This window comes from Larimichthys crocea, chromosome I (assembly GCF_000972845.2).
Source record: "Larimichthys crocea isolate SSNF chromosome I, L_crocea_2.0, whole genome shotgun sequence".
NCBI lineage: Eukaryota > Metazoa > Chordata > Actinopteri > Sciaenidae > Larimichthys > Larimichthys crocea.
In genome coordinates, this window is record NC_040011.1 from 17,214,925 (window position 1) to 17,240,389 (window position 25,465).

Below are 25,465 nucleotides of genomic sequence, written 5' to 3' on the forward strand. Positions count from 1 at the left end.
CCAATCAGTGGCATTTGTGTGTATGCTTGTGGCTCGTATTGGCGTTTGATGTCTGTAGACTGGCACAAATTGGCAATCAAGTGAGGTTGGCATGGACAAGGGTCTCTCCTCACCGGGATCCTGACTCCAATTGGCCCCTTCTCTCCCCTCCCATCCTCTCATCCCTCTCTTCCTCTCTCACCAAAATCGTTTTAACTTGACCCTGACAGGTGCTCCTGACAAAACCCATTACAGTCTCAATTACGCTATATATCTCACTCTTCCACCTCCTCCTCCACTCATTTTTATCTCCCCTCTTGGCATCCCTTTTCCCCATTCCCGCCTCTGATGCTGGTGGGAGCTCTAAGCGGTCGGTGTTGGCGCTTCCCTCCTGACTCTATCACCAGTCTATCAGCGATGTGCATCTCGGTCCCCCTAATTAGCCATGGTGGGACCATCACTTTCCTCTTCATTAGGAAAACAGAACAGATGTGTGTGAGGGAAGGAGAAAGTAATGGGGGGACAACAGGCTGATGTATGGGAGGACACGCCGGAGGGAGAAAGAGCTGTTTGGTATGACAGTGAGACTGCCAGGGTTGAGGGTTCCATTCCCTAAAGAAAGGTACTAACACTGTCATGAATGTAATCGCTTGTACAGTTGCCCTCTGATGGTGAGTGGTTACCTCTGTTGGTTCCAGTGTTAACTTGATGGCTTCCCTGTTGCAGAGGTAGGCGGCAATGGCAAAGAGAGTTTGGGGGGCTGTCACTTGTGTAATGTGTAACTTTTTTCAGGTTAGTCTTTTTGAAATTGGCCCTAATTTGATAGTGACAGTAGACATAAGACACTTGGGGAGAAAGGTAATGTCATACAATGGTGATCACCTGCCAGAAGCTGTATTGTCTCAAACACCAGGCCATTAGAACTCCTACTTGACTAAACCTTTTAGCTTCACTGTCACCCTACTACAGGAGCTAGCTTTACTGGTGAACTTAAGTGGACTACCCTGAACGAAAGACATAAGCTTCAAGGTCTGATTATACTCATGGGTCAATAAATAACATTTATAATCACACAAAAAGTTAAAGGTCCAGGGTGTAGGATGCAACCAAATAAATACTCTCCCTCCCCACCCTACTACCTTTTTCTTGTAGTTAATTCAGGTGGCAGTTGCAACTGTAAAAATCTGGTGTCTAAAAAGTCTTCTGCACGAGTTGAGTGTTAGAGATTCAACCCAATGCACTTTCATGGACATAGCTATGAGGTTCAGGAGAAAGTGTGACCCTCCAAGTAGATTAAAGGTAAAGTAAATTATTTTCTGAAAATATGCTTCCTTGCCAAGAGTTGTTTCCAGTTTTTATACTAAGCTAATCAATACCCACATGCCTCTGTCCCCATGCTAAACATTCTGTACAGACTTGACAGTGGATCGTTCCTCACATCTTCTCATCGACATGAAAGCAAATAAACGTCTTTTTGAAAATGTCACACCATTCCTTTAAACTGGGACCCAAGGCTCCAACATTAGAGTTTGTTCCCTATTGGGATCTTTCATAGTATGAATTTATGTATGCACTCATTATACAGCAAGAGAGCCTTGGATGGAATGGCATATATTAATATTATAATATTATCTAACCTAGCAGTGGTTCAGTCTCTGTTTCCGTCAAATTATACATTCAATTCTCGCTCTTTTTTCTGCGATGCCACTTCTCCTTTGTCTTTCCAGCGGTTTACCATCTTTTCCGGAGAGAAGGGGGAGGGAGCGTTGAAGGAGACGGGCGAGAGGTATGGGGAGAAGCGAGTGATGAATCTCCCCGCCGTCTGTAACACTCTCCGCTTCGTCGGCTCTTCCCTCGTTTCTGACCCAAATCTAATGCGACAGGACTCGTTTTTCGCCGTCCCCACCCACCCACACGCGCGCGTGCACACGCCTCCTCCCACCTCCCCCTCCCCGCTATCGCAGGAGTCGTGCACCACCCCTCTATTTTTAGCTGTTTGTCCTTGAGTTACAATCCCTGAAAATTGCCATGATCCATAAAGGACTGGGATGTGGTGCTTGAGGGAAAACACACACACACACACACACACACCCGCCCCCACTAACACCATCCTCCCTCCAGCATCCCCCACCCCTCCATCCCCTTCTTACCACCTCCAAGTGTGTGTGTGAGCAACAAATCGTTACCGATTTCAAGTCTTTTGCCATTACTGGAGCGAATATTCCTCTCATTAAAGAGGTGAAATGGAGGGAGCGTTAAACGAGTGGAACCCCCCCCCCTTCACCACACACACACACACACACACACACACACTCACCCCGCCTCAGAAAGTTATCCACTGTAGCCAATTAGCATGACTGCTCTGTCTAGCATTAGCCCCCCTCTTCCATATCCAACTCTCGCTCTCATTACCGTCTTTTTTCTCCTATCCTCCACCAACCCCTCTTCTCATTCTCTCTCTTTCTCATTAGGGCTGCGTCGTAACACAGTGAATCATAATAGGTGCTCTACACTGTGAAATGGCTTTAGCTTTGTCTCATTTCGCCGCTTGTAGCGGGAGAACGAGTAAACAGACAATCTATTCCACGCAGGCACAGACACACACCGACAGACACAATCAGGGCCGTCCATTAATCTGTCGTAAAGCAGCTTTTTGCCCGCCTGAAGAAATCCCTGATATTCAGAGTCAGAGAAAGAGAGAGTGGGGGCTAATCTGCGGGAGCTGCCATGCAAGGCCGTGTACTATCCACTGATAATAAACAGATGAACCCCGACGAGGAGGAGAGGTTTGGGTGGAGATGTAAAAGATGAAGGGGAGGAAGAGATAGCGGAAGGAATAAGGTGAATCAGGTGGAAGGCCAAAAAGGTAGACAGAGGGGAGCGAGAGGATGGATGGGTGGAAGCGGAGGAAGGGCGGGTGGGGTGGTGGTGGAAGAGTGGAGACGGCAGCATTCTAAGCCCTGAATGTAAATATGCGTGAGGGGATTATCACAGAGTGCCAGGCGGCGCTTTTGGGGCTTTGTTTCCGTGACACCGTGACGTTGGCTTTGTTTCCCTGACAGCAGACGTGTGTGTGTGTGTGTGTGTTTGTGTGTGACATCCAGGCATCTGTTTCCTGCTGGAAAAGGTTAATTACATCTCCACTGCCTGACTGGACGTGCCATGCATAATCACACACGCTAATGAGACCTGTATGTGTGTGTGTCTTTGTCTTTGTGTCTCGATGTGCATTCTGAAAAGGCGGTTCTATAGCAGCTGAATGGATATCTTAACCACTTGTTTCAGCTTTGAAAGTCTATTGTTGCAGCCGAGACGAAACACAAGCACGCGCATACACTTTCAGAGTCATACACTCACACAGGTGACAGCTGGAAGCACACCGCAGTGGCATTTACGGACAGACTCTCCACTCCCACCGGGGGGGACATTAATTGATGGGTCTGCATCGGTGAGTGTGCGTTTGTAATTACTTGGCTGCCTATTAATGAGACAGAGATGCTACGGCATCAGAGGAGGGACTTCTCGCAAACCCTGTTGCTCATTCTGACCCTTGACTCCTATCTTCACACTCCAGCTAAGCTGCTGATTGGACAGCTGCTCGGCTTTAGATTGGGCCCAGCTCAGCGTGAAAACCGAGATGGGGCTCCAGCCCTCCGTGGGTGACTTTGGAAATTACTGCACACTTTCTCACTTGGCTGAAGTTTTCACTAAGTTGATCTGACATAAGCAGGCAGGTGAGGAGGTGCAGAGCTCCTGCGAGCTTTGGTTCCAATTCAGCCTCCGTGGAACTACGATTAAGGGGGGAGAAGGCAGAGATGGGGCATGGCTGAGAGGTGTGACTGAGAGAAATAATGGATTTCTAGGGCCCCGGCATCTTTTCACACCTTATGCGGTACACCAGCTATGGCAAGACATGAATCAAATGAATGAAAAAGAAATGTTTTTTCTTTTTGGAATCACATCAGCAGAAGCAAAGTTCTCAGTCAGCTGCCAAGGGAAAAAGTAGAGTGTTGCAGGGATGGGTAATGTGGATGGGCTCAGAGTTCACAGGCTTTTATTTTCATCAGTTTGATTCATCTTGAGGAATATGGCTCAAGACAGTGCTGTGGTTGTAGAGTTTAGACATTTAAAAAGTAGAAAATCCTAAAGTCTTAGTCACAGATATTGCAAAAAGATACAGTACCTGGTTGAAAAATGCACAATTCATTCAGAATGTTCAATAAAAGCATGTGTTTTCTGAAGCCCCTATAAAGTCCCTGTTATAGTATCCCAACACATAATATAAGACAGTCTGAACTGAGTGGCAGTAACCTGGGCTGTACATTGCAGGCTGTTAAAAGGATAAAACCCTGTTGAAGGTGAAGAGATTGCAGCTGACAGCGCCGCTGTCACACCTCTGTCTCCTGATCCCTCCGTTGTTCTCCCTCCTCAGCCTCCTCTTCCTCCACTTGCTCCTTTTTCTTCTTCCTCCGTCTGCGGCAGAAGCCGTTCAGGCCACAGAAGCAGGCACAGGTGAAGGGCATGGCCTATCTGAAGCGCCGCATCCACGTTCACCTGAGGGGAAGAGGGAGAAGAGAGGGGGGAGAGGGAGAGGAGGCGTTAAAACGTTTTCTCCTTCATCTGGTGATCTGCCAAGACACCACGCTGCTGGTGAGGAGCGTTCTCTTTTGAACACACGGATACACGGCATCAAAGCAGAAGAAAAGGGTTTTCATTCTTTTATGCACATTGAAGCAAAGCGAGAGTCCCGATTAGAACTTTTAACTGAACTTTGCGATGACAAGATTTTGCCTTATGTGGGTTAATTTGATTCACTTACAGTTTGCCTAAAGGCCTCTCCTAAAGTTAATACAGGGTGTAGCTGCCATTTCATCGCGTGCAGCGGATGCTTTCAGCAAAAGTGCCTCCCAGCACAATACAGGCATCAATGATTTGCACTGATCTCATTCTTTCGGTGGCTACTTTGAGCACACAAATTGGTAAATTTCACCCAGTGAACTGGAATGCAAGTCGTACAGACAGAAATGGTCTTCATATTATCAGATCAGATTGTGGGATAACTTCTCTGAGGAAGGCCTCCGGCTCAAGCTGTACAAATATGTACAATATTCTTCTCACTGGGATGGATAATTGTCTTATTTTTGGACGGCTATTTAGGGAGCCAGCAATGATGCACAGAATATATATAAACTTGTGATCCGCTGTAGTGTTGATCTGATTTGTTTAGTGGGAAACTCTAGACAAAAGTGCTAATTATGTGTATATCTGTATATCAGTATATTTCATTTATAATAGAAAGTAGTAGTAGTTACAGATATTTTCCCACCTGTAAATTTCTTTTGTATTTTTTTTTTATTAATGTTCCCTAACATAAAGACACAGGTGTCTCCATGATAATTTAATGATACTATACGTATAGTCAAGTTTTCTTCAATCAGATCATTTGTAGTCAAAATCACATTTGACTTCTGTCCTAGCTAATGCCAAACAGTAGTCTTTGGTTCTGCACCCACTTACTTAAATGCCCTTATAGAGGCATATGTTACCTCCCAACTGTTGTGCTTCTCCAATAAATAAAGCCTGCCTCTGTCACCTGTACACGCAGGGCAACCCAAACTTTTCTACCAACAACTGGACATGTTAAATCTATCCCCCTCTAGAACTGTCACTTGATCCTATGTGAGTAGTACTTACTGCTGCACTACAATGTTTCACACTGTACCTTTTTGCATAAGTTGCTTTGGGTAAAAGCATCAGCTAAATGACTAAATGTAAATGGACCTTTAACTTTTTATCAAAGTTCGGAGATTGCCCAAAGAAGTCTGAACTTTTACTTCTGGACCCTTAAGAGTAAAAAAGTAGTTTGATGTGCATTTTGAAATATGGCATGAGAGAAGTTTGATGGAACTTGATGGAAATTCAAACTTAAAAAATTTAACTTTTACTTGCCCTTTTCTAAAAAAAAAAAAAAGCTCAGGCCTTTTAATAGATTTTGACGTAGCGAACATTAAAGTCACGTGACTGATCAGCTGTTGCCTCGTGGCTCTATAATCAATCTCTGATCACGCCACATAGATCTGATGGAATCTTCTTCACATTAATACATGAAACAAACACAAATGTCTGATTTACAGCCTGTTTTATGTTTGTTTTTCACTGTTTGAAGATTGGCTAGCATTCTTTTCATTTCTTTTAACTCATCATATTCATGGTAGTGGATGGAACAAGCAATCACTTCCATTTTCTGTTGCTGAATTATTTGAAATTTGGTACAAATTTAGATGAAGACACGACTACTGTGATCAGAATTTAAAGGAGCCACAAAGGGAACTGGCCAAATGGAATTAAGGCTCCTTGTTGGTGTCATGGTCAACCTTGAAGGCTACATCGTCAGAAACATCTCGTCATACACACAACCGCATCGCAACTGTGTGACATTTACCATCATTTATATCAACTAAAGGTCGGCAGCAGGAAACTGCTGTAATCCAGTAAATGTATACAGCAGACAGCTGTCGATACGCTACTCAAAGACAATGTGTGTATATGTGTGTTTCACATTTTTGCAGCGCTCTCAGCAAGAAACTCAATGCAGAGAAAGTTGCTGAGGTTTAGTCAATAGGTCAGTCAACACACACCGCACGCACACACACACACACACACACACACACACACACACACACACTGCAGTAAAGATTGGCATGGTGGTCTATTGAGTGCTGTCACTCAGGAGGAGAAAAACTCCTTTACCAATACACTCCTTCCCACATTTTTCTTCACATCCGTATTTGCGCTTTGATTATTCTCTCTCTCTCCCCTGTGTCTCCTTCTTCCTCTCTCCTCCTCTCTCTCTCTCTCTCTCTCTCTCTCTCTCTCACACACACACACACACACACACACACGCAGGCAGAAGTAGTCTTGAGGCTCACTAAACTCCCAACGTTAACATTTTTCGCTAGCGTGCTAGCAGCCAATCACAAAGGAGCACTGAGATTAGGAGACGCGAGGTGAAACTGAGAGCTTCATTAAATACCAACCTGAGTCAGCAGCACCAGCAGGCCTGGCTGGGGACTGTATACTGTGTGTGTGTGTGTGTGTGTGTGTGTGTAATGCAAGTGGGAGAGTGTGGGTGACAAAAACACAGGCACAGACCAAACAAAGTGTCTGCATTCATGCGTGTGTGTGTGTGTGTGGGGCTTTAGGGATTGATGCACACTTCAACCTGTCTCATACGGGGGGCAATTAGCTGAGCTAGACTGGGCTGCCTGCAAGCAGAGACAAAAACGCCTCAGGCGGTGCAGTGTATATGAGCGTGTGTGTGTGTGTGTGTGTGTGTGTGTGTGTGTACATATATGCTATTAAACCTCCATGTGCTCTTCTTTTATCCCCTCTCTGTCATTGCGTATACCCATCTAAACCACGTTTGCAGATCTCCCACTCTGTACCCAATGGCTTTAGACCCTATGTGACATGCCAGAGAAAATCACATAGGAATAGAAAGCCATAAAACACAGCAGCGAGTCAGTCACGACAGTAGCAGGAGTAAACTTTTCTCTTCCGCACAATGATTTGCGTGTGTGTGTGTGTGTCCGTGAGTGTGTGTAGCTCTCTTGCTTCATGCCTTTAACACCCTCAGCTTGTCTGACAGCTTACAAGGCCCTGCAGAGGATTTACAACAGTGCTGAGACACCTCTCTCCACTGTGTATCCTTCTTGTCTCCTGTGTATCCTACAATCCCTCCCCTCCTGTCCTTCGATCTCTCCTTCTCTTCTCCCCACCCCACCACCAGCACCAGCACCACCACTTGCTCGCTCTCCATCCCTAGCCATGCTGCCAGCCATCAGGAGTCGGTGTCTTGTTTTGGTGGTGTGTAATTACTAGGGGTTCTTTCACAGGCGAGCGCAGAGATGAGACAGATGAAAACACAGCCTGCAGACCCTCTGAATTATTAACTGGCTGAAAATGGATGAGTCAACGTTAACAGAGAGAAGGAGAGGGAGGCAAAGCGGCCCACGTGCATCCACAAATACACACATTAATGAACAGCCACAGGCCCGAGTACAGCGTGGCACCATGCATGAACCAAACATGGTGGGCTCCAAACTAGGGCCAGACCGATATTCCTGGTTGGTGAGATTAGCCGAGGAAAAACAGAAATTGGCAGTGAATTTGAATTATTATATATATAATACTTTGATAAAAAGTTGAAATTATTCATTTCAAGGCAGTCATGTGCCCATGTATCCCTACCACTAAATCATTCTGCTCTATCAAGCTGCATTAAAACCATGATAATGAGCTTCAGTGGAGATTTTTTTGTGCTGTGTGAGTGTTTAAAATATGACAAAGTATTGATTCACAATTTCTAAATGAAACACATTAAAATAAAATTTTATTGAAGATAAAAAACTGACCAACATAATACATTTTGTTTCTCGAGGAAATTAAATAAATAAATCTTGAATCTATAAGCTTTGCTTGAAATTAATTCTGTCTGTAACAATGAACAACAAACTAAACTGAATTAGGCCTGGATGATTTGGCTCTAATCTATTTAACTCTCACCCCATTGTAGTCTGAATTCTGTTTCAGAGCCGATTCTACCCTGAAAGAATTAGACTCTCAAAACATTGTGTTTACAGGTAGTGAATTTTAACCAAGTGACAACCTCTGTGGCTGTCAAGTGAAGCTAAGTTGTGCCAAAAACTGCAGTTCCTCGAACAGCCTCTTGAGGCTGGCTATAGAATAAGACAATGATTAATCCATAAGCCCCTATATTAAAATGTCCAACTTCACAGCAGAAATAAACATGTTTACAGCCTGGTACAAAAGACTCTCTAGGCTATTTCCCCATTCATGACAACTGAACTTCACAAAGGCTCTTCAGTAATTTATGGGTAACATCACAGAAACTATGACCATTTTTTATACCGTCTATGCTTTGAACACCCTACAGGATATTTTTGTCTTTCTGTGTCCGATTAGACAGAATTAAAGAGTCACAATCTGGCTTTGACTTGATTGAGGGACATGGCTGACTACACATTGGAGGACTTTCACGCCGAATGCTCATTTTTATTCCTTATGCTCCACATCTGCCGTGTTGGGCTCTTCAAGGAAACAGCTTTTAGAATTACTTAACGTAGTTCATTTTAACATGTTATGGACTTTTAGAGTTGAACGATCACACAGACAAGGTATAATTTTAATTTGAGAGATTTGGAGGTGTTGGTAAGCAGACCTTTGGATCATTGAACTGACCCAGGCTAGCTGTTTTTCCCAGGAATCACTCTATGCTCAGCTAAGCTAACCAACTTCTGGCTGTAGTCTAACATTTTCTAGTATCAATGTGATCATTTCCCAAAATTCCAAACTACTTTTACTATACTTTAAGATAAAAGACAAAAACACACATATACACACCTGCAAGTGGCAATAACCAACTATCTGATGAACAAAAAGCTATTTCACAGTTTGGGGGTGGGGGGGGTCACTACTTTTCGAGAGACATGCTGCAGCAACAAACACGGGGATGGGAAAGTCAGAGGGCTGGAAAGACATGCAGAGATAAGAAGAAACCAGAGATAAAGAAGCAGGTTTGAGAATAAAGCAAGAGGGGAACCCAGAGAGCGATTGAAGCAGGTGGGATTAATGTCAAAGTCATCCATCCTTGTTTTTGTCCGACTTTTTCAACCTCATTCCCGTGAAAACTTGTGCTTCTTTGTACGTGCCTGTATATGTTTGTGTGGGTCTTTGTCCGAGTATGTGTGTGTGTGTGTGTAAGCTGATTTGTGTCTTATCGAGATCCTCTGTGGAAACAGACAATGTGGTTTATTTGTTATCTTCTTGTTTGGATGACGAGATAAGGCGATCAGTGTTTGTATGAGAGCGAAAAAATGTATGAGTATGCGAGCATATGCGTGTGTGCTCAAACAGCTGTTGTGTTTGTGTGTGTGTGTGTGTACATAGAGCAATAGATAAGCTGAGTGTTGTGTCTTTGAGTTTGAGTGACAGAATCCTAATGCTGATCCCAATGGTCAACAGCCCAGAGACGTTCCACAGAAAGCTTATTAGACCTTTATCCATTATTTATAACGCGCCTGCCTTCGGACACACACACACACACACATATATACAAAGCAGAAACACTGTATGTGAGTGTGATTCATGCTGACATGCTTGACTTCTACTCATGGAATATAAGTTGCCACTGAGAACCCTCCCGTCCAGAACATTTCCCATCATGCAGGAAACAACACGCTCTTAACTGGTGTATAAAACACAAGTTTTACTCTGCAGTGGCCTCGAATTTTTCGAATCCCAAAGCTCTCGCTTTCATGTACAGTTTTTTTTAGGTCATTATATGCAGGGGATAGACTTAAGAGGCACGATGCAGCTCCCAGAATTCACAGATTACTTTTCAAAAGCAGAGAAAGCTCATAAAAATGAGAACAAATGCTTACAGATTTTGGTTTTACTTACACGTTCCCCGAGTTCTCTTCACTCTGCCATTGTGTCACCACACACAAACATTTCCCTACCACTTATCTGATCGTCTCTCCTCCGTGTTTCCCGTCTCCATGTCCTTCTTTTTCTGGCTTTCAGCCCCAGTTTCACTCTGTCTTTACCATCACATAGAAACCAGCGTGTGTCCTGGTTTCCTGCACTTCATTCTGGTACCTGCACAAAGCTTTTACCTGTATCCCCCCTACCCACCCCCCCTACCAACACTACCACAACCCCTCCCCCATTCTACCCACCCAACTCTCTCTTTCTCCTCTCCAACCCTGCTGTCCCTCGCTCCCTTGTCCAACACAAAATGCCCTCTGTCCTGCTCTCAGGTAAAAAAAAAAACTTCCACCCACCCCCTAAGTCCAGATAACCGAGAGGGCTGAAAAAACAGGGAAACAGTTTCTGTTGTTCCAACACAAAGGCGCCAACGGTGGGTGGGATGAAGAGGGATGGAAAGGTGGATTTATGTATAGAAAAAGAGAGAAAGGAAGTGAGGAGCAAAGTGGAGAGAGTCAGGAAAAAACTGATAAGGTGGTAAAGAAGGTAAAGCAGGAGGAATGGACAGAGATTGAATGACGGCCTGTCGGGCTCAGGTATTTGAATAGTGTGGGTGCTGTCTCATGGCTGTGTGTGTGTGCATGTGTGTGTATTAGGGTTCAGGTACACTATGGTGCGCTGGAGTCTCAGTCTGTCCTCATGGCTAACTGTCTCCCAGTCCCAGTGAACAAAGAGTCTATTGACTCGCTAACACACAGGAGCTTTCTCTCTTCTCCACAGGCCAGTGCTTTGTGCTTGTCCCTTCAGCACACACACATTTCCAAATTCCCCTAACACACACACACACACACACACACACACACACACACACAAATACACACACCACCACTCCACCTGCTCCTGGATATATCCGCCCTCTCTCTAGGACGACTCGATTCTCAACATCGATGTGTCCATTTTGTCAGACGAGTTGCGCAAAAAGTCACTTTAATATTAAAGTGAGATAATTCAATACTTAACATCGCAAACCAGATTGTTTTGGCTAATTTCTATGAATAAAGTGGCATTGACTAGACACTTTGTGAAGTGATCCATCTTATCTGAAGAGAAAATGCCATTTAATCGACTGCATGGGAAAGCAAAAATATCTGGTGCCACTCTGACTATGACTCAGAAATGGACTAAATAAGCTAGAGCTGCAACTATTTTTACCTTTATGAATAATCGTTTGATTAATCATTTAAGTGTCATACAAATGGTATCAAATAGTAACAAAATGCCAGTGACAAGTTTCTTTCCAGGCTTTCTTTGTCTGACGGTAGAAAACCCAAAGAGATTATTTTTACCATTCTATTAAACAGAAGTAAGAATCAACTGTTTGGGAATTTTGCTCGATGGATGACACATCGTTAATCAAAAATTGTTTCAGCATTAAAGAATAACTTGTTGCTGTTGTGACTGAAGTTTTTCCTCGCCACCGTTGCCAAGTGCTTGCTCATGGTGGAATTGTTGGGTCGTTGTAAATAATATTATACTGTCTGTAATATTAAGAGTACGGTCTAGACTTGACTAGACTGCTCTTTATGAAAAGTGTCATGAGATAACTTTTATGATATAGCGCTATATAAATAAAATTGAATTGAACTGAACCTCTGTGGGTTGAGCATCGTAATGGGTTCAGTACAAGCGACAAAGTAAGGCCAGTGCGGAAGTGCCAGGAAGTGCAGTATCCCAAATGGCCACTTGAGGCTGGCTACAGAAGATGTCAATTTCCATAAGCCCCCATATTAAAATGTCCAACATATTTACAGAATGGTACAAAAAACAGTTTTCGGAGGCAGATCTGGCAAGATGGCGACCGCCAGAAGCTCTGAACAATCCTGTGGGTGACGTCACAGAGACTACATCCATGTTTTACACAGTCTGTGGTTCATTTATCACATCACCTTTTTTGCTTTTTGGATGTCATTTCACACAACAGAGGCATGTTTGGACACTTATAAAGAGTTTGTTTGTCTCATGCCTACACTGGCTTTCAAATCTGTTCAGTGGTATGTTGTAGCCGACTAGCATTTTTTGCAGTAAAGTGATGTTTGGATGCAGCCTCAGCATCTATGTTACACTAGAAAAGTTAGCTCTTAACTTCACTATGGCTGCTGACAAACACTTTATGTTGTTTGTTGGCTTCTATAGGTTTCTCCCCTGCCCCCTTGTGGAGTGAGACCAGGACTACAGAAAAAGCGAAAGAGGCACTCACAAGGTCTACCAGAGATACGTTAATTATAACCTCCGGGTTCCCAGTGGGGAAAGGCTTAACGAGGCCCGGCCAGAGAGCAGAGGGATTACGAGGTCTCACTTGCACTACAACTGTCTGGCCAACCACTGAGCTCCTCTATGAAGTTATGAATGTTCTGAATAATAACGGTGTAAGGCATTGGCAGGAGCCTTAAAGGGGCTGTGAACTATGAGAGAGAGCGACAGACAGACAGACATAGAGAAAGAGAGACAGTGTTTTTGTGTGTGCCCTGCAGCCAAGAGATTTCTCGCCTCAGCTGGTTGGACAGATTACCTGAAACCAGGAGAAAAAAACAGATAGCGAGTGAGAGAGAAAGCAACAGAAAGGAGGACAGAAAGGTCACAGTGATCTCAGAGCAATGGACGGAGAGATGGGGAGAAAAATACAGATGGAGATAGAAAAGAAAGGAAAGAGAAGGGAAGGGAAGAAACCGGGGGGTATGTGGAGAATAGCAGAAGAGAGAAAGTAACTGTTGAATGAAAGAGGATGTTCAGCTCAACAGATTTGTGTTAAGAGGATGTTATATCTTATTACTACACTCACATTACAGATGTAGGTCAAAGACTCTTTGGTCACTGTGATCATTCCTGATCTTTTCGTAGCGAAATGACATTGTAAAAAATCTGCAGCTTTGCTTAAAAAAATCATGTTAAAGTCAAGCTGATGATAAAATGAGGCAGTCACACTTTTTCAAATTAGAAAGTACTGTATCTTCACAGTGTTACTTTTATGTAGGTTATTGCCCATAAAACCTACATAAGTACTCCTCTGTCAAGGAGACAAAGTCCAGTAAAAGACAAATATGGGGACACACTTTGAAACTTAACTTGGCTGTTTGGTAATGTTACTGGTCTTTTAGCATTTTTTTTTCACCTTAAACCAAGTAGGTCTACCTACAGGTGTACGTTTTTTGGTTTGACTACCAATTCAGTACAGATGGACTTTTCAGACAGAGTGCATGTTGACTGTGTGCGCTCTGTCTGTCCTCCAGTCTCGCTCCTTTTTTAAATTTCTCATAAAGCTTTTGGATAAGCGTGATAATGCTTCTCAGCTCACATAGAAGAGTCATCTCTGCAATTTGCAACGCCCAGAACTACTCTGCATCAATTAGCATCCACTCTCATTCTTCCATTGACTTGGTATACAATGATGCCACATTTTGAGAAAGAAGGAATGATTACAGTGACTCATGACTCGAGTATTTTATTCTAAAACCTATCCTTTACGCAGTGATGAAAACAGAGAATAGTAAAACAGTTGCAAGAGGCAGAGAGAGAGAGAGAGAGAGGGAGAAGAAAAAGACAGAGAGGGCTCCCTGCCCTAGTTATTCGCCTGTAAGCTGCTCACAATGCAGACATGGCAACCGGCCGCACGAGGCGGGCGCTGGAGAGGAGATGAGAGCGGAGAGATGGGCAGAGGAAAAAATAAAAAGAACCAGGGACCAGAAAGTCAGGCCAGAGAAAGGATTAGTGATCAAAGCAAGCCAGTGGCCATCCTGAAAGCCCACCCCCCCACATACACACACACACATTCATAGAGAGAGAGGGGCAGAATAAGGGAGATTAGAGGGTTTTTTTTCCATGGGGTTAATCATTTACCTTCCTCCTTCCCAGCAGCACCTTGGCGGTTAGACTGAGCACTTTATGCATAGTGGTAGTGTAAATGTTAAGAGGGCACAAACGTGATTGATTATGGTGTTGTAATGAGAATATATGCCAGTCTAACTTTCTCTCTAATTGGTTTCATAGCTCTTTCCCTGGAGAAGTGCTTTTGGAAAGAAAACCACCAAAAAATACATAATATGACATCTACCTTTTTCCTTCTGCAGAAAATCCAGAGCCGGAAACTAGACTTCTGAAAACACTTTTAATTCCTCCTCAACCTCTGTCTCCTTCACTCTGACGAGTCGCCGATGAAGAGATAAACAATGGGCCGAAGATACCAATTAGGCCGTCAAACGGCAGCACAACAATCTTCAGCGCTCCTCCGCTTCCCAGAGGAGTGCTGGTGGGAGAAAAAAAAGAAGAAACGGAGCAATGGAGGAAGGAAGGGAAAGGGAAGCTCGTGCAGCGAGAAGGAGGGGGAGGAGGAGAGGAAAACTTTGCATGAGCTCACATCTAATCAGGGATTCCTCCTTCTCAATCTCTCCGTACAGAGACACACATAAATACACACATCTCTTCTGTCAGAGACTTGACCTCCACTAGCTGATCTCGCTCCTTGGTATTCCATCGCCCTCCCACCGGCTGACCTGATTGGCTAATGACGGCTCATTTATCTTGATGCAGCACCTGCAGAGTCTACAAGGCACGCATGTGTGTGTGCGTGTGTGCGTGTGCTAGGAAGAGTGTGTATTTCCAAGTTTTCACACACACACCCGCTGTATATCTCATCCCTGCTAGCTCTATCTACGCCAGCGCTGCCCTTGCTGCAACAGCTTGCACACATTGGTTCACCTCTGGGGAATGACAGAGAGGAGAGGAGAAGAGGAGGAAGTGAGAGGGGAAGAGGAGGTGAAGAGTAAGAGTAAGGAGATAGTTATAAAGGAGGAAAAAAAAACAGAGGGGGGAGGTGAGGAGAACAGGAATGGAGAAACCGAGGAGGAAGGAGCAGAATAATAGGAGGCGGAGGAAGACAATAAAAGGCAGAACAACAGGAGAAAAAGAGAAGATAAAGAGCGAGAGGATGATTAAAGGAATAACAGAGGGGAGAGAGGGAAATAGATAAAAAGAGGGAAGGGAACAGGGAGGAAAAACAAGCTGAGGAGAGAATGGAGGAGGGGAGTTCAAATGAAGGGAAGAGGGATTGATGCATGTTTTATTCACTCACCGCTAACACTTCTTTAATTACCGCAGCTAAAGTCTGCCAGAGCGTGATCACGTGCATGTGTGTGTGTGAGGGTCTCTAATATGTGTAACACACAGAAACCATTAATTATGAGTAGGCTGAATAAGTGAGAAGAGCCAAAGGGAAGAGCCTATAGATGCTGTATAAGCCCAGCATCCCAAACTGTATGCAAACATAATCACCTCCCCTGCTGTGAATCATTCCCCTTTCTATCTATAGCGTTAACTGTTCAGTTTCATCGTAATTATCATTTACATAATAAGGTTGCTAACATACCATGTAATCATCATATTATGTTGATCAGACATCTAAATATCTCTAATAGTAGGTGGTCAGAATACCAGATTGCCTACAAACCAACAGTTTTGTAAGGTGAGTCACCAGTTTATTCTGAAAGTGGAAATACCTGTTTAACAGTCACAGCGCTAATAATCTGTGAGTAAGAAAAATGGCAGGAACAATGGGTCAAATTAAACCAGGAAGCTGGTCTACAACTGGTTACAAGTGACAGTTTGGGTAATCATTTTACGTCTACAAAATAAAGTTATTTTTATGATTGTCTGAAAGACTATGTTGGAACTACAATTCTGCTAAATTCACACGATGTTGGCGGAATGGGAAGAACAGGAAACACCTGTTAGACTGACTTTGGAGTGCGATGTTATTGCAAGATGTGTTTCCACAACTGCAAGCCTTAGTCACATTATTTAAATTGTCTGGCTACTTTTGCAGGGTCATGGATTTGTAGCGGTTCATTAACCAGTGAAACCAGAGTCAAACAAATGATTGCTCTCTTAGAATTAGCTTAACTGATTTGTATTGGTGTTGATTCTGGGTCTTTTTTCCGATGCCAGCGATAGAGGCTTTGTAACCACTTGGGTATTTCTTATTACCAAATGGTATATTGGGATGACATCATCATCGACATCTCTAACTCTAAGTTACAACTCAGAAGCTGATGTGTACACTGATTGCTCATAGACAAAGGAAGTTCCAATAAACTTTGAAGGTTTGGTTCAGTAGTAAAAGTATTCAGCATTAGCTGGTAATTAGCTTGGTAAAAGATGGAATTGGACAGTCGATTTCAACACTTCGTATGCAGAAGCAGCTGCCCACCCTCCTCAACTCTGAGGTTTTCTTGGCACTATAAGAACATCACGCTACAGTCTTTGCTTATGAGAGAAGAAAATCATCATTTGAGCGACCACAACAGGCAGCAGAATGTGAACTTCAGTTATTTTTTATGAGTGTTCGAGTGATGACAGACTTTTTCCCTTTGACTTCTATCAGCTCGTTAAAAGCTTCGTCTGGGTGTAAAATGTAAAATTATCACATGCAGTCATTTCTTACTCCAACTTTAAATGACACTTTGTATCACAAAGTTCACCCACTGATTTGCTGTCTTTTCAAAAATACACGAGCGTGACTTTTCTGGAGCAGCAGCTTATTTTATTTTTAATTCCTTTTTAAAAAAATATATAATTTCATTAACGCAATCGCCTTACATGTTGTGCCTTACTCATCCCTCTCTCTTTCCCATCTCCTCCTCCTCCTCCTCCTCCTCCTCTCCTTCCTGACTGCAGAGAGAGGACGGTTTGCATGTATTATGTCTTCTTTTGTTCTTTGCTGTCGGCTCATTGTCAAAAAAAAAGGAGAGAGGAAGAGGGCGGTTAGTGAGGGAGACAGAGGAAGAGGGAGAGAGTGGGTGACATCCATCCTGACGGTAGGTAGATACAGGAGGTTTCACCCACTTCTACAACCCCCACCCTCACATCCCCCCTTCGTGCATTCTTATCTTTTATTTTCTCTCTCAAGCCAGGTGCTGCTTATCCAGCCTTCAGCACATCTTATCCCACCACCCCCATCCTGCTTTATCTCTCACACTGCTGCCACAAACTCACACTTTGACATATGAACACACACATTCCTTCAACCTGCTCTCCTGTCTTCCCCCTCCTCCTCCTCCTCCTCCTCCTCCTCCGACTCTCCTCTTCCAACTCTTCCACATCTCCGTCTTTCTGTACCTTTCCGGGGCTGCTGAGGCAGCCGACGGCCAAGACCTATCCTATCGCTCCTGCTCTTGAGTCACATAGACATGGCAGACAGATAGGTATGGGCAGACAGACAGGCAGCTAGGAACTCATCAACTCCAGATCTGTATCTTAACTCCAGTCTTAGAGGCTTAATCCGGGCTGCTTTCTCCAGTGCAGGCAGCTACTGTAGCAGCCAAGAAGCCGGAACAGACAAATCCATAGAGCTTAAACTCTGCAAAATCTTTCAAAAAAGTCATGTTCTCTGAAACAAATCACACACTTTAACATCTCCTGTGTTCAGATTTATTATTATTTTGTCCGTGGCGCAGTACAAATCTACAAAAAGAGAAAAACCATCTAATTCAAGAAAGCTGCATTGTTTCGATATCTCTAAAACTGAGACGCCCTTTTGTCCTCACGCCTCCGATGTCCAGAGTATCAAGGCCAAAGTGTGAGCTGTTTGGCAGCATTACAGCAGCTGCTATTTCATACAGTTGGGGCGTATTCACTCCATATTATTAGCTCCAAAATGTTGAATTTGCAGCTAATCTTTGAACTTTTTTTTTTTTTTGGAGCGCAAGTGTTGTAGCTGCTGGCTGTAACGGGAAAGAGGGAGGGTGGAAGGGAGGGTGGCGAGGCTGCCTGAGCCGAGCTCTCCGTCCTGATTTAGAATTAGATCTATTTCTGTTCACCCTCCAACCCCGCCGGGAAATATTTAAATCTGCCATGGTATGTGTGCGTATATGTGTGTGTGTGTGAGACAGAGAGAGAGTCGACGAAGAGAGAGAAAGAAAGAAAGAAAGAAGTCGAGATAATTTGAACATATAAAGTGTTGGCTGGTTGGTTTGAGAATTTGCATTTGGTGCACGGCTTTTGGCTGTGTGGTTTCCAATACGCAGCCATGCCAATTAAGTCACTGAAGTCGAATCAGACGGGATGAGAAAAGAGGAAGAGAAAGAAAGAGATAGATAGATGGAGGAGGAAGGAAAGAGGAAAAAACTAAAGGAGGGAGTGCTTGCATGCTCAATGTGAACTAGCGGGGAGTAAGACTCAAGCCGTGGTCAGTAATTCATAAGCAGAGCACGTACAGACTTAGTCAAGCTCACCCTCTGGCTACACACACACACACACATACACACATGGATCAACACACACACATTCACTCACAATCACACCAACAGTCTGGACAAGCATAAGCCATAATCTCAGCTCCATATCCAGTCCTACAGTGTTCAAATGTCACCGCCAGCACCTTTGACCCCTGTTAACGCAAACAACACACAGACACACAAATTCACACACTCCACACCATCCTACACTTAGAGTGTAGAGACATAAGACAGCGCACACACACTTTAAAGAGCGTTAGGAACTCAATTACAGGCTAAAACAGTGTGTCAATGTGCGTGTTTGTCAGATAAGGAGGTGACACACACTCACCTCAGAGTGGAACCCGGCGCTCCGCTGCTGTGCTGTGGTGTAGAAATGACCGGCTGCACCTCCGTCCTCCCAGAGACACATGCACACACACACACGCGTGCGTGCTCACACGCTCGGCGGCGAGGTGTGTGTGTGTGTGTGTGTGTGTGAGGACAATGAGACTGGACTGGATGGAGCTAAGCAGCAGTAGTAGGAGGAGGAGGAGAATGAGGAGGAGGAGGCGGAGGAGAGAGGGAGGAGGGAGATGTGTGGTTGGGCGGGAAGGTGAAGAGGAGAAAGAGAGAGAGAGAGAGAGAGAGAGAGACTGGGTGAATAATGAAATACAGCAGAAGAAAAAAAAAGAAGTGGCTGAAAAAAAGAAACGTGAAAAGGGTCCCACTGGAGCGGAGTCCCCCTTGTCCCATTTGTGGTTTTGTGTGTGTATGTGTGTGTCTTGAGTGTGTAAAATGTGTTAAGGTGTGTGTGTGTGTGTGTGTGTGTGTGTGTGTGTGTGTGTGTATAGGCTCTGGAGGGTCTCCAGTTCGTCACTTGAGACTTGGCGCCCTGCCTCAGAGCAGAAAGTGTAGCGAGAGCAGCTTTACATCTTTTCTAAGTGTCAGTGTGTGTGTCTGTGTCCTCCACTCAATCAGCTAGCCTGTAGCTCGCTCGGCATTACAACACATCTCATGTCTTCTTGTCCCAGAAGCTCCTCAAGCCTCCTCTCCGTCCTCTTCATCTCTGTCTCTCTCTCTTTCTCCATCTCTCTCTCTCTCTCTCTCTCCGGGGAAATACCGCTGCTACTGATCTCTTCAAAGGTCTCTCGGCCACTCAACCTACCAAATTCTCTCTCTCTCTCTCTCTCTCTCTCTCTCTCTCTCTCTCTCTTTGGGTTTCTTCTCACTTTACAGCTTTGCGCTGTAAAATGTCTAACATCATCACATAATTTATGTCGACGACTAAGCCCTAAAACCTTCAGTTCAGTTCAGTTCAGTTGAAACAGGTGAACAAATCAGCCATTGGTGTAAGGACATTTCACCGTAGAATTGAGCATGCTTCAAGCATTTTCTACATGTCAAGCAAGACAGAAGAAGAATCAAATATGAAACTTGACTGAGAAAAAAACAACAATAAATTGATCTTAAATAACAAAAATATTACAGAATTTGAAGCCTGATATATCTTACTTGTTGTCCTTAAACCATTAAAACCACCAGTGACATGTTCCTGTATCGTTCATTTTGCGTGAACACCTGTAAAGCGTGTATTCATTCGCGGCAGAAAATAGTCCCCACTACTATTTGACTTATTCTTACTAAAAACTACAGTGCCCAGTTGTTTAAGGACATCATGTGGGGTTTGTTGAATGAAATTATATAGTACTGACAGAAAGACTTGTGTCTTTGTCTCGAAGAGACAGAGTACTTAGAAAGTACACATTGTTAGTTTGGGTCTTTTCAGTGACAGAAGTAAACTGACACCAGACTTAAAGTCGACACAAAAATGACTCGATAAGGAGATTCTTGCAGTGTGTCCAGCTTACACCAGCGCTCACACACACACACACACACACAAATACACACACACGCTGAGCTCCAGGTGTATGTGTGTAGTTGTGTGTGTGTGCTTGTATGTGAAGTGCCGTGCAGTCTCAATCCTCCGGCTCAGCCACAGAAAAGCCAATCTCCACATCCAATTATTTGCTTCTCAAAGGCAGACAGATGGAGAGAGGGGAAAAAACAGAGCGAGGGAGAGAGAGACAGACTCAGAGTTAGAGAGAGAGAGAGAGAGGCTCTTTGAGGGTCTGCACAGGGGGGAGTTAATTAGAATGAAAAAGAAATGGAGGGAAGAGAAAGTCTCTTCTCCGCTCAGGTCCGGAGAATAGTTACACAATTAGCCCAAATCCCAACCAGAGCCTGTGGACACAACTCAACTGAGAGAGCGAGTGAGTGAGCTAGAGAGTGAACTACAGAGAGAGAGAGAGAGAAATGCCAAAATGCCGAAAGGGACATAAGAGCTGAGGCTGAAATGACTGACAGGAGCATGTTATATATGTTTTTTTGTTCTTATTGTTTTGTGTCTCCGTACCCTCCTGAGGCTTGCACCGGCTGTCCTGCCTTCTCAGTCCTTTTCTTCTTCTCTCAGTCCTCCTTCTCCTCTACTTCTTCTTCTCCCTTCTTCTGCCTCCTTCTGCTCCTCCGCTGTCCGGGATATTCCATCAAAGAAGAGTCCGGCTCATGATGATGGATGGAGGCATCGCTGAGCTCCAAACACACTCCAGCTTTCACTGTCTTCTCCTCTTTGACTCTTCTCTCTGTTTTCTTCCTTCCTCTTCTCACTTTCGTCAGCTGGAGCATTTTTACTTTCTTCCCGGCTGTGGTGACACACAGCGTAGGGGGGTGAGTTGAGTAGGGGTGGTGGTGTAAGGACAAGGAGGGGTGGAGAGAAAGACAGAGAGAAAGAATACAAAAAAAAAGGGAGGGAAAAGAGCAAGTGTAGGTAGATGGAGCGGCGAGCGTGGAATGACGGGAAGAGGCAGGTGGAATTGGTAGTGACACATCGCGGAGGTGTGTGTCCGCGTGTGTGTGAGTGTGTCAGAGCACGGGGGCCGTCCTTCGAGCCGACACACCACCGACGAGGAAGAGGTGGAGGAGGAATAGATGGATAGATAGATAGGTGGTTGGAGGGATGGATAGAGGGAGTGATTCAGCAAGCACGCCACCCCCTTCCTTACACACACACACACACACACACACACACACACATTTGCTGAGTTCATTATCATTCACTGGATTGCGCCATGACACGCATGGCTAACCTACTCACAGAGATGGAGCCGAGCCCTGAACTGAATCCTAATGGAGGAGAGGGAGAGAGGATGAAGAGGAGGAGGAGGAGGAGGAGGGTGTATCAGGCGAGCAGGTGTCCCCTCTACGTCTATTGTTCTCCGTCAGTGTGTGTCTATGAGCATGTGTGTGTTCCAGTGTGTGTGTACGCACGAGTACGAGCATGTGAGCTTTTGCTTTTGGTAAAGTAACTGAAACGACGCACACGTGCACGTTTCGGCTACAAGCTCCAATTCTATTTTGGGATTCAAACTGCCGTTAGCCAAAGTGTTTCAACTGGAAATGTATGACAAGGATACAGTGTTTCCCCAAGAATTTCCCTCTGAGGGAGTTGAGAAGGTGTCTGGAACAGAATTGAAACCGTCATGTGAGACGTGACAGACATCTCAAGATTTTTTCATGAATTCGATACGAGTCATAGTTTTCCAAAGTTAAAGCAAGGCAAATCAACATGAACTCAGAGACACATACAAGGAATTATTCTGATTTATTTGATTTTGTATTCATTCGGGAGGTAGATGGTGCAGGCACTACTGTTGTCATAGTCCGTGGGGATTTAGTTATGTTCTTCCATTTATGTGTAGTGGGTGGCAACAGGAAGTTAGATGACTCAACCAGACTAGTCTCAAACCTACATTCACTCAGCTCAGTTTGGCTGGAGTAGGACTCCAGTGCATATGCTTCCAGTGAGTAACTTTCACAGGGATGAATGGGGCGCCACCTTTGAACCTGGTGTCCAGTTTTCCTTCATACATTCATGGCTTGGACACACAGGAAGGTTTCATAAAAATACAACAATATGCGAGGTCAGAAAAACGCCACAACACAATACCGTGGCCGGTATGGCAAGCTTCGAGATATGTCTTTGTTCTTTATGTTTTGACCGATCAAATCATGTAACTTTACCTTCATTTTTTACAAGATTTGTCAACAAGCAATGTACTCTCCAAGCTTTGTTTTTGAAATATTTAGACAGACATATGACTCTATGAAGAAATTGGCTCAAGTGTCAAGCAAGTCCAAATTCATTTCTTCTTGGGCAAGTCAAGTTTAGTCACAGGTTATGTCAAGTCAAGTCTTGTCTTTAGTTAAGACAAGTCAAATCCCAAGTCAGTCAAGTCAGCCCACCGTCTTACCTGATCTAATCCATAGATCATCAGGTAGCATCACAAGGAATTTAACTGACAGGGTAGTCATCTAGTCATGACAATGCCATCCCCAGTGTGTGCTCACATACTGGGTAATGTTACACAACATTTTTATTAATGTACATTTAATATTTAAACTGAACTCAAGTTAACTTGCTTCGAGTCAAGTCTCCAGTCTAAAGTCACAATGACTTGAGTTCATATTGTTGCTTTTGGTTGACTGAGACTGAAAGTTTCACCACAAGATCTTTTTAGTAGCTAGAAGAACAGACAACAACATTAAGGAGAGCATACCTGGACAGACCAACAGGTTTCATAATGAAGGAGTTCTGATCAACAAAATTATGGGCACATTATGAAAGGTCAGAATAATAATCATGTCACTAAATTGTTATAACACCCTGGGATGTAGTTGTACTCGTTTTAACTCCATTTATGTCTCCAGCTCCAATGCGGTGAAAAATCAAATCATGTAATTTTTCTGTACGGGTTTGCTTTAATGAGATTACATAGCTGGCAGGCAAGTACCAATTAGGTGGGATTAATCAATTCTGGTGGCAAAATATGCTCTCCAAGCATGTGTTAAGCACCTATTAAAGGCTGTAAGAATGGCTAAGCTGTTAATGGTTGCGATCACCTTCAGCTTTTCACCTTTTCTTGAAAAAGTGTTCTCAATGTTCACTTTGGATGTTAAGTTTCCTTTTTGCCTCAGATGTTTAAAGGGCGGATCGACTCCCAGCGGCTCTCTCAGTCCAGCAGGTGTCCATTGTAAATTGCAATTAGAGTAAAGCTTTAATAACACACTGATGAAATTGCACATTGTATGACAGCTGGCATAAAATCTTAAGGACGTTTTTATTATTTTGTTTCCCATTATTGCACTGTATGTTTAACAATTGGCAGTAGTACATAGTAGTAGTAATAGTACATAGTTTAATGCAAACTAGGACTGTAGCCTTTGTCGATAATATTTGTTTTAATAATAGAGCCTTTAGTTTTTCTGCATACTTACAGAGAACACGATTCTCTGCTGCTGCAGTAATTATTTTTGTCCACACAGGGATCACTGAAGCCTCATCTAATCTAAACAAGTGCAATAAAGTAAATGAAAATGAGTTAATTCTAAAGTACTTAAAGTACTTCAAATCTCCAAGTCTTCAGTAATGAGCCATTAAGGTTAAATCCAAGACAAGTTTTAGTTTCTAGGTTCTTGAGTCTGAGTCACTAAAGCTTGAACTTCCAGTTATCTATCAACAATAGCTTACATTTCACACTTTATTTTTCAAGACAAGACAATAAATGAAGATATAATATTTTACGTGATAATAGTGGTTTTGATAGTTCGGTTGTAGTTCTAAACTACTGACCAACAAGATGATGTTTGAATTCAGGTTAAGTCCTCAAAGCAGGCATGGTCACAAATCACTCAGGAGAAAACTGAAATCCTTTATTTAAACTTTATTATTGGAATTGAAATGCAATGTAGAGTTTATGGGAAACTTTGGCCATTTTCAGCCTATTTTCCCATGTTTTTGTGTGTAAGTGACTAAGGACAACAGTTCTTGAAACTGATCCAGTATTGAGTGAGAAAGCTGGAGACAGCAGCTGCCAAATGGGCTGCTATTGTAATCCTCTGAGGCACTGTCAAATATATGTCCATTAAACAGACAGGCTGTTTGACAACCTTACGGAAAGGACCCTACAGAGATAAACATTTCTGTTAAATAGTAAGACCCTTCTTGTTTAACCAGACATGGAGACACCACAGATATAAATTTCAACATGTTAAAATGCTAAAGTCACAAAATAAGACTACTAATCTAATACAGGCAGTGTTGGACCAGAAAGTCCTGTTTTCTACAAGGTAAAAATGCTGTATTTATGCTGTTTTGGTGGCTTTGACCAGAGCTGCCCTAGGATTACATTTCGGCCTTGTTTTGCTGCTGATGGCTGCAGCTTTCTCACTCAATACTGGACCAATTTCAAGCATTGTTGTCCCTATTAATCACTTAGACACAAAAAAACAACAACAAAGTTTTAAAAGTGGCAAAACGTAACATACAGGAATGGGTTCATGTAAAATATTTGTGTGTGTCTCAACCAACTGAACAACACAAAAGAAAATGTTCTTTGCACTTCTTTGCACCCATTTCATTAAACAAGTACCAAAATTGCTCTGCACCAGCTGATGTGCCTAAACACAACCGCAGCTGTGCCACGCCAACCAACTCCAGTGCAAGCAGGATTTTTTTAGAGTCACAAAAAGACCAAACAGGTGCACTTGCAAATAATTGGTCTTTCAAACAACACAAATGGCAGTACTTCTGGTGTCAAATCTTTTTCACAAGATCAAAAAGCACACTGGCATATAAGGACTGATATAATTTATGT

The 25,465-nt window shown here is 43.5% G+C and overlaps 1 long non-coding RNA gene across 1 annotated transcript; it reads right to left on the bottom strand.

The window, feature by feature from the left end:
• Positions 1-1,274: 1,274 nt before the first annotated feature.
• Positions 1,275-21,719, bottom strand: LOC113747228 (uncharacterized). Its single transcript, XR_003463458.1, has 3 exons — positions 21,169-21,719; positions 19,105-19,280; positions 1,275-4,533 (listed from the first exon to the last, which is right to left on the bottom strand). It is a non-coding gene; the product is annotated as an uncharacterized LOC113747228 (long non-coding RNA).
• Between the last annotated feature and the right edge of the window lie 3,746 nt (positions 21,720-25,465).